The following is a 14,803-nucleotide window of genomic DNA, read 5'->3' as shown; positions in this document are numbered from 1 at the left end:
AGGCTTGCAAATTTTTATTATAAATGTGAAAAACAACTATACACAAAGTTTCATGTTGGGGATGTTTACTATATGGCAAACTTGGCATTTATAGATAGATTACTATTTAGTTTCTTCTCCCAAACCTATCTAGCAGTAAGGAGAATTTAAAATGTAGGAAGATTTTATTAAGTTGAGGCACATTCATGATGTTCTACGTGTATTCTGCTGCCTTTAGTGTATAAGACCTTCCACTGTAAGAGAGCGAGTTTAAAAATAAGAGATTTCATGGCACATGAAATAATGTCTTAGTTTTTCAGCCACCCATCCGATCTTGTGCTCCAAATAAGATCCAGTGAAAATGACACTGATTCACCTTGAGGTTCGTTTCTAAGATATAAACTACTACCAGGGAATAAATAGTCCACTTGGGAAAATGGAAGGTATCAAAGCTGCCATTTCATCCATTATTGCTTCCAAGTGTTCTTTTTACCTAGTTTGCAAGTTAGCCCTGAAATGGGGCTTTCTTTGAGAAGCATTTTAGTGTTATCATTCCTTTTCTTTTCCTGTAGGGGAGTAGATAGGAGACTTTCCTGTTTTTTTACGAAATTTAAAGCAAAGATACCAGAGGAGGATATCAGTCATGTCAGGCTCAGGCCGTCTGATTATGGCACATGTGGTCTCAATACCCGAGAGACATTCAATTCTTGTATCTTAGAACTTTCACCTGCCCAGCTAGGCTGCGAACTCAGCCAGGGTCTCTCCAAAGGAACCTGCAACCTCCTTGATTTTAGAGCACTCTCTCAGGTTCCGATCTGCTGCTCTAAAACATATATACCCTTTTAGCACACGCCCTTGGAAAATTGGAACTCTGTTCACACTTTAAATTCGACAGCACTTAATAAACCTTCCCAAGACCCCTCGGAGTTGTTGGGGAAATTGTCCACCCTTATACACACAAATGTATATAGCTGACCCTTTGTGTACTATGCTATTGAATTTCCACTTGAGTTTAAAAGAATAACTATTCTTTTTTATTTATTAAAAGAAGACTATTGGAAACCCATGGCTAACATCATTCCCAGCAGTGAAAAACTGAAAGCATTCCCTCTAAGATCAGGAAAAAGGCAAGGATGTCCACTGTCACCACTTTTATTCAACATAGTTTTGGAAGTCCTTCTTTGTCAGAGAAGAAAAAAATACAAGGAATCCAAATCAGAAAAGAAGTAGTAAAACTGTCACTGTTTGCAGATGACATGATACTAAACATAGAGAATCCTGAAGATGCTACCAGAAAACTACTAAGACTCATCAGTGAATTCAGTAAAGTTGCAGAATACAAAATTAATACACAGAAATCTGTTGCATTTCTGTACACTGACAACGAAAGATCAGAAAGAGAAATTCAAGAAACAATCTGATTTACCATCGCATCAAAAAGAATAAAATACCTAGGAATAAACCTACCTAAGGAGACAAGAGACCTCTACTCTGAAAGTTATAAGACACTGATGAAAGAAACTGGAGATGACACAAACAGATGGAAGGATATTCCATGTTCTTGGAGTGGAAAAATCAATACTGTGAAAATGACTATAGTACTCAGAGCAATTGACAGATTGAGTGCAATCCCTATCAAATTACCAATGGCATTTTTCAGAGAATTAGAACAAAAATTTTTCACAGGGCTCCCCTGGTGGCACAGTGGTTGAGAGTCTGCCTGCTGATGCAGGGGACAGGGGTTCATGCCCCAATCTGGGAGGATCCCACATGCCGTGGAGCGGCTGGGCCTGTAAGCCGTGGCTGCTGGGCCTGCACGTCCGGAGCCTGTACTCCGCAACGGGAGAGGCCACAACAGTGAGAGGCCCGCATACCGCAAAAAAAAAAAAAGATTTTTTTTTTTGCACAATTTGTATGGAAACACAAAAGATCCCCAAAAGCCAAAGCAATCCTGAGAAAGAACGATGGAGCTGGAGGAATTGCACTCCTTGACTTCAGACTATACTACAAAGCTATAGTCATCAAAACAGTATGGTAACAGCACAAAAACAGAAATATAGATCAGTGGAACAGGATGAGAAATCCCAGAAATAAACTCATGCACCTATGGTCAAGTAATCCACAACAAAGGAGGCAAGAATATGCAATGGAGAAAAGACAGTCTCTTCAATAAGTGGTGCCGGGAAAACGGGACAGCTACATGTAAAAGAAATTAGAATATTCTCTACCACCATCCATAAAAGTAAACGGACCAAAGCCCTAAATGTAAGGCTAGACACTATAAAACTCTTAGAGGAAAACATAGATGGAACAGCCTTTGACATAAATTGCAGCAGTATCTTTTTTGATCCACCTCCTAGAGTAATGAAAATAAAAACAAACAAATGGGACCTAATTAAACTTAAAAGCTTTTGCACAGCAAAGGAAACCATAAACAAAACAAAAAAACAACCCACAGGATGGAAGAAAATATTTGCAAACATAGCGACCGATGAGGGCTTAATCTCCAAAATATACAAACAGCTCATGCAGCTCTATGTCAAAAAAAAAAAAAGAAAAATCAAAGAAGGGACTGAAGATCTAAACAGACATTTCTCCAGAGAAGACATACAGATGGCCAAAAAGCACATGAAAAGATGCTCAACATCACTAATTATCAGAGACATGCAAATCAAAACTACAATGAAGTATCACCTCACACCAGTAAGGCTAGCCATCATCAAAAAGTCTACAAACAATAAATGCTGGCGAGGGTGTGGAGAAAAGGGAACCCTCTTGCACTGTTGGTGGGAATGTAAATTGATACAGCCACTATGGAGAACAGTATGGAGGTTCCTTAAGAAACTGAAAATAGAACTACCGTAGGACCCAGCAATCCCACTACTGGGCATATACCCTGAGAAAACCATAATTCAACAAGAGACATGTACCACAATGTTCCCTGCAGCACTATTTACAATAGCCAGGACATGGAAGCAACCTAAGTGTCCATCGACAGAGGAATGGATAAAGAAGATATGGTACATACATACAATGGGATATTAGTCATAAAAAAGAATGAAATACTGCCATTTGCAGAAACATGGAAGGACCTAGAGATGATGGTACTAAGTGAAGTAAGTCAGACCAAGAAAGACAAATATCATATGATATCACTTATAGGTGGAATTTAAAAATCGATACCAAAGAACTAATTTGCAAAAGAGAATCAGACTCACAGGCTTAGAAAACAAACTTACGGTTACCAAAGGGGAAAGGTGGGAGGAGGGATAAATTAGGAGGTTGGGATTAACATATATGCACTAATATATACAAAATAGATAATCAAGAACGACCTACTGTAGAGCACAGGGAACTCTACTCAACACTCTGTAATAACCTATATGGGAAAAGATTCCGAAAAAGAACAGGTATCTGTACATATAGAATGGGATCATGTTGCTGCACACCATAAACACACACAACGTCATAAATCATCTGTAGTACTCACCCCCAAATTAATTTTAAAAAATTAAGACATGCCTACCCTCTTCCCCTCAGGCCTCGAAAAACTGGGCGGCTGTCACATCCCTGGAGCCTGAGCAGGCTTGGGGTCTAAGGGCTGTCCTGGTTCTAAGGGAACTGGGGAGGATGCGCCAGCAAATGAGCCCCGCCCCCTCGGACCTGGAGTGCCTGCTTCCCTCTGGATGGGACCACAATCTCCAGATCCAGATGGGCCCTCCTACAGCTAAAGCAAGCCCAGTGCACGCAAAGGATGGTGGAGCCTCTGGGTTGGATTAGCTTTGAAATGTCCCCAGGTCTCCATGTCTCCTGGTGGTGGGGTTCCCACCCTCAAGCCTCCTTCCTTAGAGTCGCCTCACCTGCACAAGACAGCACCTTTGCCGCAGCGGTTATGCAGGGCTGGGATTTTGCCCGGGGCAGGGTGGGTAGTGAAAGGCGAGGGGAAAGAAGTAATGAGACACAAGCCCTTGCGTGTGTGTGCTGGCACCTTCAGCTCTAAGTTATAATCCAGGAACGCGAAGGCTCTGGTTGCCTGAGTAACCAGAGTTGGGCATGAAGAAATGCTGCCGCCTTGTGGCCATTTTCCATAACAACAATTTCACACTTCAGAGTCACAAGGCCTGCAGGGCTGTAAACGACAGCCTGCGCTCAAGAAATGCCCTGGGGTAGGTAATCCAAGAAGAATTCAAAACAGGGCTGACTTGCAAGAAGCCGATTTCAAGTGGTAAATTTTACTCAAACTATTTTTTTTAAAAAAGCACATGAAAAGATGCTCAACGTCTCTAATTATTAGAGAAATGCAAACCAAAACTGCAAATCAGAATGGCCATCAGCAAAAAGTCTACAAATAATACATGCTGGAGAGGGTGTGGAGAGAAGGGAACCCTCCTACGCTGTAGGGGAAAATGTAAATTGGCAGAGCCACTATGGAGTTTCCTTAAAAAACTAAAAATAGAGCTACCATTTGATCCAGCAATCCCACTCCTGGGTATATATCCGGAAAAAACCCATAATTCGAAAAGATACATGCACCCCAATGTTCACTGCAGCACTATTTACAATAGCTGAGACATGGAAGCAACCTAAACATCCATCAACGGAGGATAAAGAAGATGTGGTGCATATATACGATGGAATACTACTCAGCCACAAAAAGAAGGAAATAATGTCATTTGCAGCAACATGGATGGACCTAGAGATTATCATACGAAGGGAATTAAGTCAGACAGAGAAAGACAAATATTATATGCTATCACTCATATGTGGAATCTAATTTTTTTACAAGTGATACAAATGAACTTACTTACAAAAGGGAAACAGACTTACAGATATCGGAAGCAAACTTACAGTTACCAAAGGGGAAACATGGGGCGGGGAGAGGGATAAATCAGGAGCTTGGGATGAACACATACACCCTACTATACATAAGACAGATAACCAACAGGGACCTACTGTATAGCACAGGGAACTCTACTCAGTATTCTGTAATAACCTGTATTGAGACGAGAATCTAAAAAAAACAATGAATATATATATATGTATAACTGCATCACTTTGCTGTACACCTGAAACTAACAACATTGTAAGTCAACTATACTCCAATAAAATTTTAAATAAAAACCAAAGAACAATAAAAAAATACTGTTGGCCTGGGATAAAATGATTAAACAATTGAACTGCTCATTACTATGACTTAGACTGTAAGCAACTATAAGGTTCCATGTACCACTGTGTACACTGGCAGAACACCAGCCCTGCTCCACGTAAGGTTTAGTTAGAGGCTGCCTCAGGGCAGATGCATCCCAGGTATATGTTCCACGGATTTTGAAGGTTTCCTGGAGATGCAGTGACGCTAAGCCCATATTCTTCCACGTCAATGCTATTGGGTGGAGGGGAGACGGCAGCCCCTTCGATGGGCATGCACAACCCACCCCCCGGTCCGATGCCATGACTACTTGGCCAGTCCCCCTCACTTGAATTTTTGCTCATACTATGGAATTTTGTAAAGCATTTGTGGGTGCACAAGGTTGGGAATTGCCTCCTGTGGAAACAACCTCATCAAAATGCCTGTGTCATAGATAATTTCTCCAAGATTGGAAAATGTTTCTGCACAGAATTCCTAGTGATGGGCAATTAGGGACTCACTGACCAAGGATTAATCCACAGCTAGTCTGGTAACTGCCTTCACCATTTTGGGTCTCTCTGAAATAGGCAAAGCATTATTAAGAGGTGTACCTAAAGCCTGTGGGTTCTTCTATACTAGGCGTTGGCAAACGGCGGTCAAATCCAGCCTGCCCGGGTTTGTTAATAAAGGGGTGTTAGAACACAACCATGCCGTTCATTTGTGTAGAAGCTGGGGTTTTGCGCTACAACAGCAGAGAAGACTAGTTGTGATAGAGCCCACGCGACCCACAAATTCTAAAATATTTAGTCTTTGCTCCTTTGCAGAGAAGTTGGCCAATCTATGTTCTATACAATGGAAGAACGTGATGTTATTGTATGAGTTCACCGGAACCTGGTAACAGAATGGCAAAGATTTGAGGCTCTGGAGACAGACAAATCGAAGGATGGATATGGGCTCTGCTACTCATCTTTCAAAGTTTTCTACTCCATCAACTGCAGTTCCTTCATAAAATAGGGATGTCAGGATAATGATATATACACCCTGCAGGAGTTTTTTGATAAGAATTTTCTATCAACAAACTCTTAGCAGGGTGGCGAGCAAATAATAGGTTCTTGATAAAGTTGTGCCTCTGGGATGAGTAATTCATAATCCAAGTAGTCACCTCACACAGAAAAGGAGAAGCAAGTCGCAGGCCCTGGGCTCAACACGGGGGTGTAAGGTTTAAGTGGACACCACTGACAGAAAATCGGGGCCAGGTAAGACTAGACCTTAAAGCGTTCTCTCCCTGTTTTCAAGTCAGTAAAAACTGAGAAAGCAGAGCGAGGACAAACTCGGCAAACAACTCAAGGAACACTGCCTCCCCTTGACCTTGGCTGTCTATCTGGCAGAGAACTGAAGACGCTTATGCTTTCTGCATGGACATGTCAATGTCTTGAGTCTGCAGTACCTACCTGGTAGAAGTCAGAGCACCACTGCAAAGAAAGATGTACTACACGGGGATGCTGATTTGAATCTGCAACCCGAGGTGACAGATGTAGGACATACACGTGAACACCGTTCTTTCAGGTTCATCGTGTAAAAAACTCAAGCCCCATCCAGCAGCTACATGAAAGGAAACAGCCATTTCAAGTTACAAAGTAATCTTGTAAACAGAAACTTGGAACAAAAGAGCCCCTTAAATAATTGATGAATAGTTACTGAAGCATATTGGACAGTCTTTGTAGTATTGATTCGGGGCTGTGAACAAAACAAGCTCATGCTTGAGATTTCTTCCTCTCCTCTTTGCTGCTATGAATATTCATAGCCTGCTTCCCTGTGAGGAATGTGCAGTGGTATTTCTTTTGTATTGTTCACCCGGACCTGGACCTCTGCTCTCTGTGGATAGGGTCTGTGACCTGTCCTTTAATGATCAGCTTTGATTTTCTTAATGAGGGATTATCACAATAGTTCAGGACACTGAATTATTAATTGAATAACTGTATTTAACAGCCAAGGAATGGAAGCAAGCCAATGAACTTGGGTCCTCTACTTGCAAATCTGAAATCCTCCTCTCAGGAGTTCAGTCTGCATCTCTGAACCTGCCTGCCGTCTTTCTGAACTGCGTCTTCATCCTTGCTTTGTTACATCTATTAAGTTCAACATTGAGTGTTTTACAGCCCATTCACAGACGTCACAGAAAATTTAATCATGCCCTTACTATTTCAGCGTTGCAATAACTGAAAAGAAAACATAAAAAATAATTCATCCTGTCTCTCTTCACACACAAATCAATAGAGTGGACTGCTTAGGTCAGCTCAGTGGGGGCATGGGTTGAAATAGGAATCAGGACAATACTTTGGAACATTTAAATATTTGTGAGCTCCATGTATCTGACAGAGGGCTGAAACGGATCCTTAGTGCCACAGTAAAGAAAGGGGAGTAAAACCACTACGTCTCAGCTGGAGAAGAAGTTCGTGACAACTCTTGAAACTGTCAGAGTCAGAAAAATTGGTATCTGATGCTGCCAAACGCTATTTCAATCACTGTCTTTTCTGATTCGCTACGAGAGCACAGATGAAGTGTGGGAATAGAGCAGGGGATCTTTAAAAGATGCTATGTCTGATGTTCTCGAGGGAAGGGGACTTTGCCTGTGGCAGGTCAGTACAGATGGCTCTGATGTGGTGATGCAGGCCCTTGGGCTATGGTCAGAGAGAGTGAAGTAGAAAGGGGTTTGCATGTGCTTTGGAGTGCTCTCATTTGACTAACCATTACATAGAAGACTGGTGTAGAAGGTCTTCCCATTTGTTACTCCATTCATCTTCCTGTGCTTTAAAGAGAGCTGTGTCAGTTTCTCTTCTCCCTCCTGCCATTTCAGATGCAGAAAGGGGTCCAAAGGGGGAAGGGAAATCTCTTCAGGCTCAGAGTAGGACCTGGAAGGCAGATCTACTCAACAGGAAAAGATTTGTAGCAATTAATAGATTTGACTCCATACAAAGCAAAACTTTGTGCATGACCAAACCACATAGACCCAACTAAAAGTCAAAGTGGGAAAAGTATTTAGAGCTTGTATTGGCAGACAAATATTAATATCCTTGCAAAACTTTTACAAACTGCTAAGCAAAAGATGAGCACCTCAATCGAAAAGCAAACAAAAGGTGTAATAATTCACAAAAGAAGAAATACAGAAAGGCCAAGTGGTTTGCAATTTTTGATGAATACTTGAAATTGTACAGTCTTTCAAGTCAGTTTGGCCGATATTAAAAAGAAAGAATATCTAACAGGAGTTGCAGGGGTGTGATGTTAACCCTGTACATATTGCATCAAGAGGCTTAGCAGTCAACCTTCCTGACTCAGGGTTTCTACTTGCAGGAACATAAGAAATTACGAGGCCAAGTGGCATGAACAAGAATATGAATCCCAGAATTCTTCATAAGGGCAAAAAGCAATCAGAAATCCTACATCATCATCAAAAAGGGCTGTACTTCTGGTTCTGGGCACTCCTGCTTATCTCAACAAAAATCCCTGGACAAAACACATTAAAATCCTGGCAGGGTCAAAGACGGACGACAGGCAGACTAGCTAGGGACCTTGGGACTCAAGTGCCAACTAAAAATTGTCACTTGCCATCTGGTTATGGAAGAATGAAGTCACTGGCCACTGCAGCCACTAACCTTCAATACACCCTAAAGGAGTTCAGGGTGGAGATCAGGAAGAAGACACTCTGGGCTCTGGGAAAAACTGGCAGAACAGGACTTCAGATAGTAAGACATTTTTCAGGAGAAGATTTTATGAGCCCAAATTCTTGCACCTTCTCATATCTAGAAAAGCACTAAAATCATTAATGGAGACCTCTGCTCCTTTGGACTAGCAGCTAACTTCTTGTGACCAGCAGTAACCTGTCAAAGTGTGTGCCTGACTGCACGCACCCCCTTCACCAAAATCACCGTATACTGACCTCCCCCCTACCTCTCTAGAGCAGTTCCTCAGAGCTATCTGAGAGGCTGTCTCCCAGGCTATAGTCCTCATTTTGCCCCAAGGAATAACTGAGGAGTGAGGTTCTGGAGTTGCTGTTTTTTCCTTGTGTTCTGTGCAACCCAGCTGGGTGCTGGAGAAGCCTGCAACCCAGAAATGCCAAAGGGTGCAGACAAAACACAGCCCCCCTCCAAAACCTGCTTTCTTTCACGCCAAGGACTCAGAAAAGGGCAATCCAAACGAGCAGAAACCATTAGCCGTATCTGCCTGTTCTTGAGTGAACATCATGAAAACCCTCTGTAGCCACTCCCTCCCCAAATGGGTACTGCAGCTGGGGGATCTGCGGGTGGAACTCTGTCCTTCATCCCCATCTCCCAGTGTTGAGCGTGTCCCTCCCCTGCAGGGCTGGGGGATGAACTCACACTTCCTCCACTTTCTTGTGGTGGGAACGCGGTGTACCCCGCTCCTTTGTAGCCCATGGGCAGAGCCCTGTCTCCTGCATTCCCTGTTATGGTAATCAGACAGCACTTCTTCCACATAGAGCCTGCTGGCAAAAAATCGGAGCCTGTTTTCACCATGGAGTGGAAAATAATAAGGCAACTTTCCTCTTCTGTGGGCAGAACTCTGACTTGCACCCTCACGCCACCACGGTGATAATGAGGGGAGACTTTGGTCCCGTGGAGCCTGTAGGCAAAATTTTGATTCAATCTTCTCTTCAGGAACAAGGTGACCCCTCCTGTCCTAGGTCTGTCACTGCATAAGACTCTGTCCTCTTTCCCCATCCTGCAGGAATGATATATGTCTCTCCCCTTCCCACCTCCAGCCACCAGTGGGGACACTATAGGGTGGACTCCTATCATCTAAGTAACACGCAAGTGAGGGGAACAGGTTTATAAAACCACTGCACAGGTTTTATAAACTAAACTGGTATTTGAACCATGAACCACAAGAGTGAACCGGGATATGTCTTTAGAACCTAATAGGTTGATTAGAAGATTTAAATAGGAACCAGATTCTAATAATGTAATATTCCAAAGCCTAGGATGCAGTCCACAATTACTGATCATACCAAGAAAAAGGAAAATCTCAACTCAAAGGAGAAAATGTGATCAATGGACGCTAACACGGAGAAGACATAGATTTTGCAATTTTCTAATGTTTTTCAAGCAGGTGTCATAAAAATGCTGCAACAGGCAATTATGAACACTCAAGAAGCAAATTGAAAAATAGCCTATCTCAACAATAAAATAGATGACACAAAGAAGAACCAAATTAAAATTTTAGAATTGAAAAACACAATAGATAAAACATTTTAAAAACTCACTGGATGGGTTTTATGGCAGAATTGAAATAAGGAAAGCCTCAATGAACTTGAAGATAGGCTAAAAGAAAGCATCTAATCTGAACAACAGAGAGGAAATTGATTGAAATAGAATAAACTGAGCCCCAGGGACTCGTGATGCAGTAACGAGATCTAACATTCATGTCCTCGGAGGCCCACAGGGAGAGTAGAGGGAATATGGAGCTCAAAAAATACTTAAAAAATGGCTGAAAACTTCCCAAATTTGACAACAGACATAAACTTACAGATGCAACAGTACGTGTGTGAATGTAAGTTTTTGTTTCTCTGGGATAAATACCCAGGGGTGCACTTACTGGGTTGCATGGTAGGTATATGTTTAGCTTTATAAGTTGCCAAACTTTTACAGACTTGTGGTACCATCCTACATTTCCACCAGCGCTGTGTGAGAAATCTAGTTACTCTACATCCTCACCAGCTTCGTACAGGTGATTCTGATTTTTTTTTACAGTAGTTATGATGTGCAGCATCACAAGGGCCGCTCAGTGAATGGACGCTGAATCACTGCTTCTATGGGAAACACGGGGCTATCTTCCTACGGGCCTCCAGTCACAACATTTCATCAACGGATCAGTACATTGCCTTTTTCAATGTATCTTTCTGTTTAAGGACACCCTATGTAATACGTGAATGTGGACCGATGAACATTGAACGCATGGCCAACAGCACTATAACTTGTGCTGGAACGAAGCTTATTTAACACACATATTTTCTCCATAAGGCACATCACAGCCTTCTTGTGTGTAGACGCGCTAGCCAGGAGGCCACTTTAACAGTGAGTTCACCAACAAAAAAGCACAAGAAGACAAGAAAACGTGGTGCTAAACAGACTGCGTAAAGGACACTCATTTACAGTATGAGAGCTGAAACCAGAAGGCAGAGTGTCCCCAGGCTCAACCTCCACTGTGAACGTTCGCTTTGGGTGACTAAAATTTTTCACCGCTCTGTGCAGACACACGTCCAAATGCCTATGAAAGCACTGAGAGTATTGATTTTGGGGTTACAAGTAAATAGTGGCCAGTAGACAAATTCACAGATTTGAGAACCTCACTAATTCAGAATTCATGAAAAATAAGGACTGATTAAACTACCATCACTTTTCTGGTTTTGACATGATACTATAGTTATGTAAGATATTATTATTAGAAAAATCCGGTTGAAAGGTACACATAAACTCTACTGTCTTTGTAACTTTCTGTGACCCTTAAACTATTTCAAAATAAAAGGTTATTATAAAGAAGAGGTGGCGAAATATGGTATCTCCGAGCAGTAAGTATTATAGAGCCATTAAAACGTTACTGATTTACATTGAACTCTCTAGTATAATCCCATTTTATTAAAATACAGGCATGGATCTCATATATAAAATGTTAAGTGAAAGGAGGATGGGTGGCTTTAAGTTTCTTCTTTACACAATCTTTCTTTGAGACAAGTTCACTAATATAGTTAATCTCCAACTGATCTCCCTTCAGATATTCCCTTGGTTTACCTAGTCATTCTAACTTAAACTGAGTTATTATTCCATTGCAGGGAGGACAATCCAGGTAGCTAGAAATGACATTCTGTTTGACTGTTAAAACTCTCCAAGATGATCGCTTTCAACTTGGTCTCTCAAATATAAGTCTCACCAACCTAGAGATGTCATGTGTCAGAATGTTTGGAAAGAGATGTGTGTAGCCATCAGAGTTCATCTATTATCTTTCCATCTGATCCCTCACATTCCAGATTTTGACGCAAGCCCGAAACATCTTTGGTTCCAGGGTACAGAAATCACTAGAGAGAAAAAGGGAACTGATATGTATTGAACATCCGGTATGAGTAAGGCGCAACATTGTAGCTCACCAGTATTTGCCAGATGAAAAGACTGAGTCTTAGAAAGAATGAAAAGCCACCCTGAAGACACAGAAAGTGTCAGAGCTAAGACTCACACCTTCTGTCATGTTCCTACCTAGTCTTTCTTAGAGGTTTGCACTTTGCGAGAAAATGTTAGTAAATAGTAATGTCAGGACCCTCAGGTCATTCTCAGTGCCTTAAAGCTTGAGCAACCCGCCTCCCCCCAGAGAAGGCACTGTAAAAATAAAGTCACATCAGGGTGGTGATAATAGAAGTCAAAAGGAGAGAGACTCGGAGCCTAATGCTGTAATTAATTTTGTAATTACATAAGACTGTCCAGAACGGGGAAGGTGAGTTCTTAGAAAGTAAATAAATTTAAATGAGAATTACTTAACTAAAAATTTGATAAGATACTAATTGGTTCTAGTAAAAAGACATTATGTGAGGTATAGTCAGCAAGACTGCTGAAATGAGAAAGTACGTGTCTTTGAGTTTAATAGAACAGTCATCCCAACTGCTGAGACCCTGGCTCAGCAGAAAATCGGAGCCAACAGGATGCAATTAGCTAAAAGGAGGTTGTTTTTCACAGGCTAAGAGGAGGATCAAGTAGGGCCTGGGGGAAAATCTCTTCTGGTTTTGCAGCTATGCAAGTGATGACCACCTGCTTTGTGATCTGAACATCAAACATAAGATTTCCTTGGTCAGTCGAACATTTCTTCCGGTCAGAGAAAGGTATCCCCTCAAGCTGGGCCACTGCTCCAAGCACTGGTCCAGAGAAGCAATAACAAAATAAAGGCATGGGAGAAAAAGAGGCATATTTTCATTTTATCTCCTATGAAGCCTTGAAGCCATATTTATTTTTCAATAAGTATCTTCATTCTACTTTCGCAAAATCTTTCCCTAACAAAGGAGAATTCCCTTTATCTTTTTATCCGAAAAGTTCCCCTCAAAAAGATAATAAGTACTGTGCTATCATGGCTGGAGAAGTTTTCATCTGCACTTGAGAAAAATGAGGAACCGTTCTCGGAGGAACTGTTCTATAGATGATGCCTCTTAGCTTACTCGGTTCATACTATTCCTCCAGTCTTCTGTTTCCTTGTTCATCTTTTGTGTAGTTGTTCTATCCATCATTGAAAGTAGAATATTGAAGTCTCTAACTATCGTTATTGAACAATATGGTATATTTCTTCCTTCAGTTTTTGCTTCATATATTTTGGGACTGTGCTGTTAGGTACACCTGTCTCCTCTTGACACATTTTCTATCATGATGGACACTGTTGTGAGTTAAATGTAGATACAGCAATATTCTAAACGAATTTTGTATGTAATTGTCTTTACAAAAGTAAGTTAATAATCGATGTTCTAGATCAGGGGCCTGAAAACTTTTTCAGTAAAGGACGCAATAATATTTTAGGTTCTGCAAGCCATATGGCCTCTGTCACAACTACTCAACTCTACAGCTGTAGTGACGAAACAGCTATAGATAATGTGAAAGCAAGTAAGTGTGATTATGTTCCAGCAAAACTTTATTTACAAAAATTGGCAGTGGGCTGGACCATATTTAGTACCCCCTGGTCTAGATAAATGGGTTTTGGCAGTGTGATTTATTACTTGGGTTCTTTTATCAATATCATTCTTTGTGTTCTTTTGGGCTATTTCCTCTGCATAATTCCAGCAAGTATTTTGATTCTGTGAACTTTGCTGAATTACAAAGATTCTAATCTACCAATTTGTGATGAGTTTATTTACGAGAACAATTCTTCCTTCGACAATGCCTCCAGTTCTAAAACATGGATGTGAAAATACATTTCCATTTTTGTTACCAGCCATGTCTACCTTACTGGAAACTTGCATATTGACATCTGACATATAATGAATCTGAGAAAACATAACATTCTCATTTCAAACCAAAACATCCTTATGTGTGGCTCTGAATGAGTCGCATCTGTTTTCTGAACACATCCCTGCAAATCAATTACAAAACAGCATCCTAAGATGCATCATATTTAGCTGAGAATGCATAAAACTATGTGTTAGAAAATATCTGGCAAGTATTGGGCCTTCAAGATTCCAAGAATACTCCTGAGGTTTCAGAGGTGCAAGGTGGGGAAACTGTGCCCATTCCAACATACATGTGTGACAACAGGAAAATTGAGTGCTAATTGATTACTTGCTGTTCAGTGGTATGAAGCAGTCTGTAGCAGAGTCCAAATGAATAAATAATCAAATTCCAGTTATAAAGTAATGGAATGATAGATTGCTCGGGAAAGTTCTGTTACCAAGCCATGTTAGTCAGAGCTGCAAGAATACCTTTATGCTTTGGGAGGAAACAAGAGACATGGAAGCAAGGTATTTATCACTGTGTGATTATCCCATGACATACTTCTTCTACAAAGGTTGATCTGCTGCCAGAAACTTCCTCAACCAAAGGAGGTGGAGGGAAAGGTTATCTTGGTTTGACAGATTTGGAAATGATGGCCCAGAGTGGCTTAGTGACACACTGGTAAGCTTGTTCATTTCAACTCTGGATCCCCTCCTGGGACAAAACCTGGCAG

Source organism: Tursiops truncatus, chromosome 10, assembly GCF_011762595.2.
Source record: "Tursiops truncatus isolate mTurTru1 chromosome 10, mTurTru1.mat.Y, whole genome shotgun sequence".
Taxonomy (NCBI): Eukaryota; Metazoa; Chordata; class Mammalia; order Artiodactyla; family Delphinidae; genus Tursiops; species Tursiops truncatus.
Note: the sequence above shows the minus strand (reverse complement) of the source record.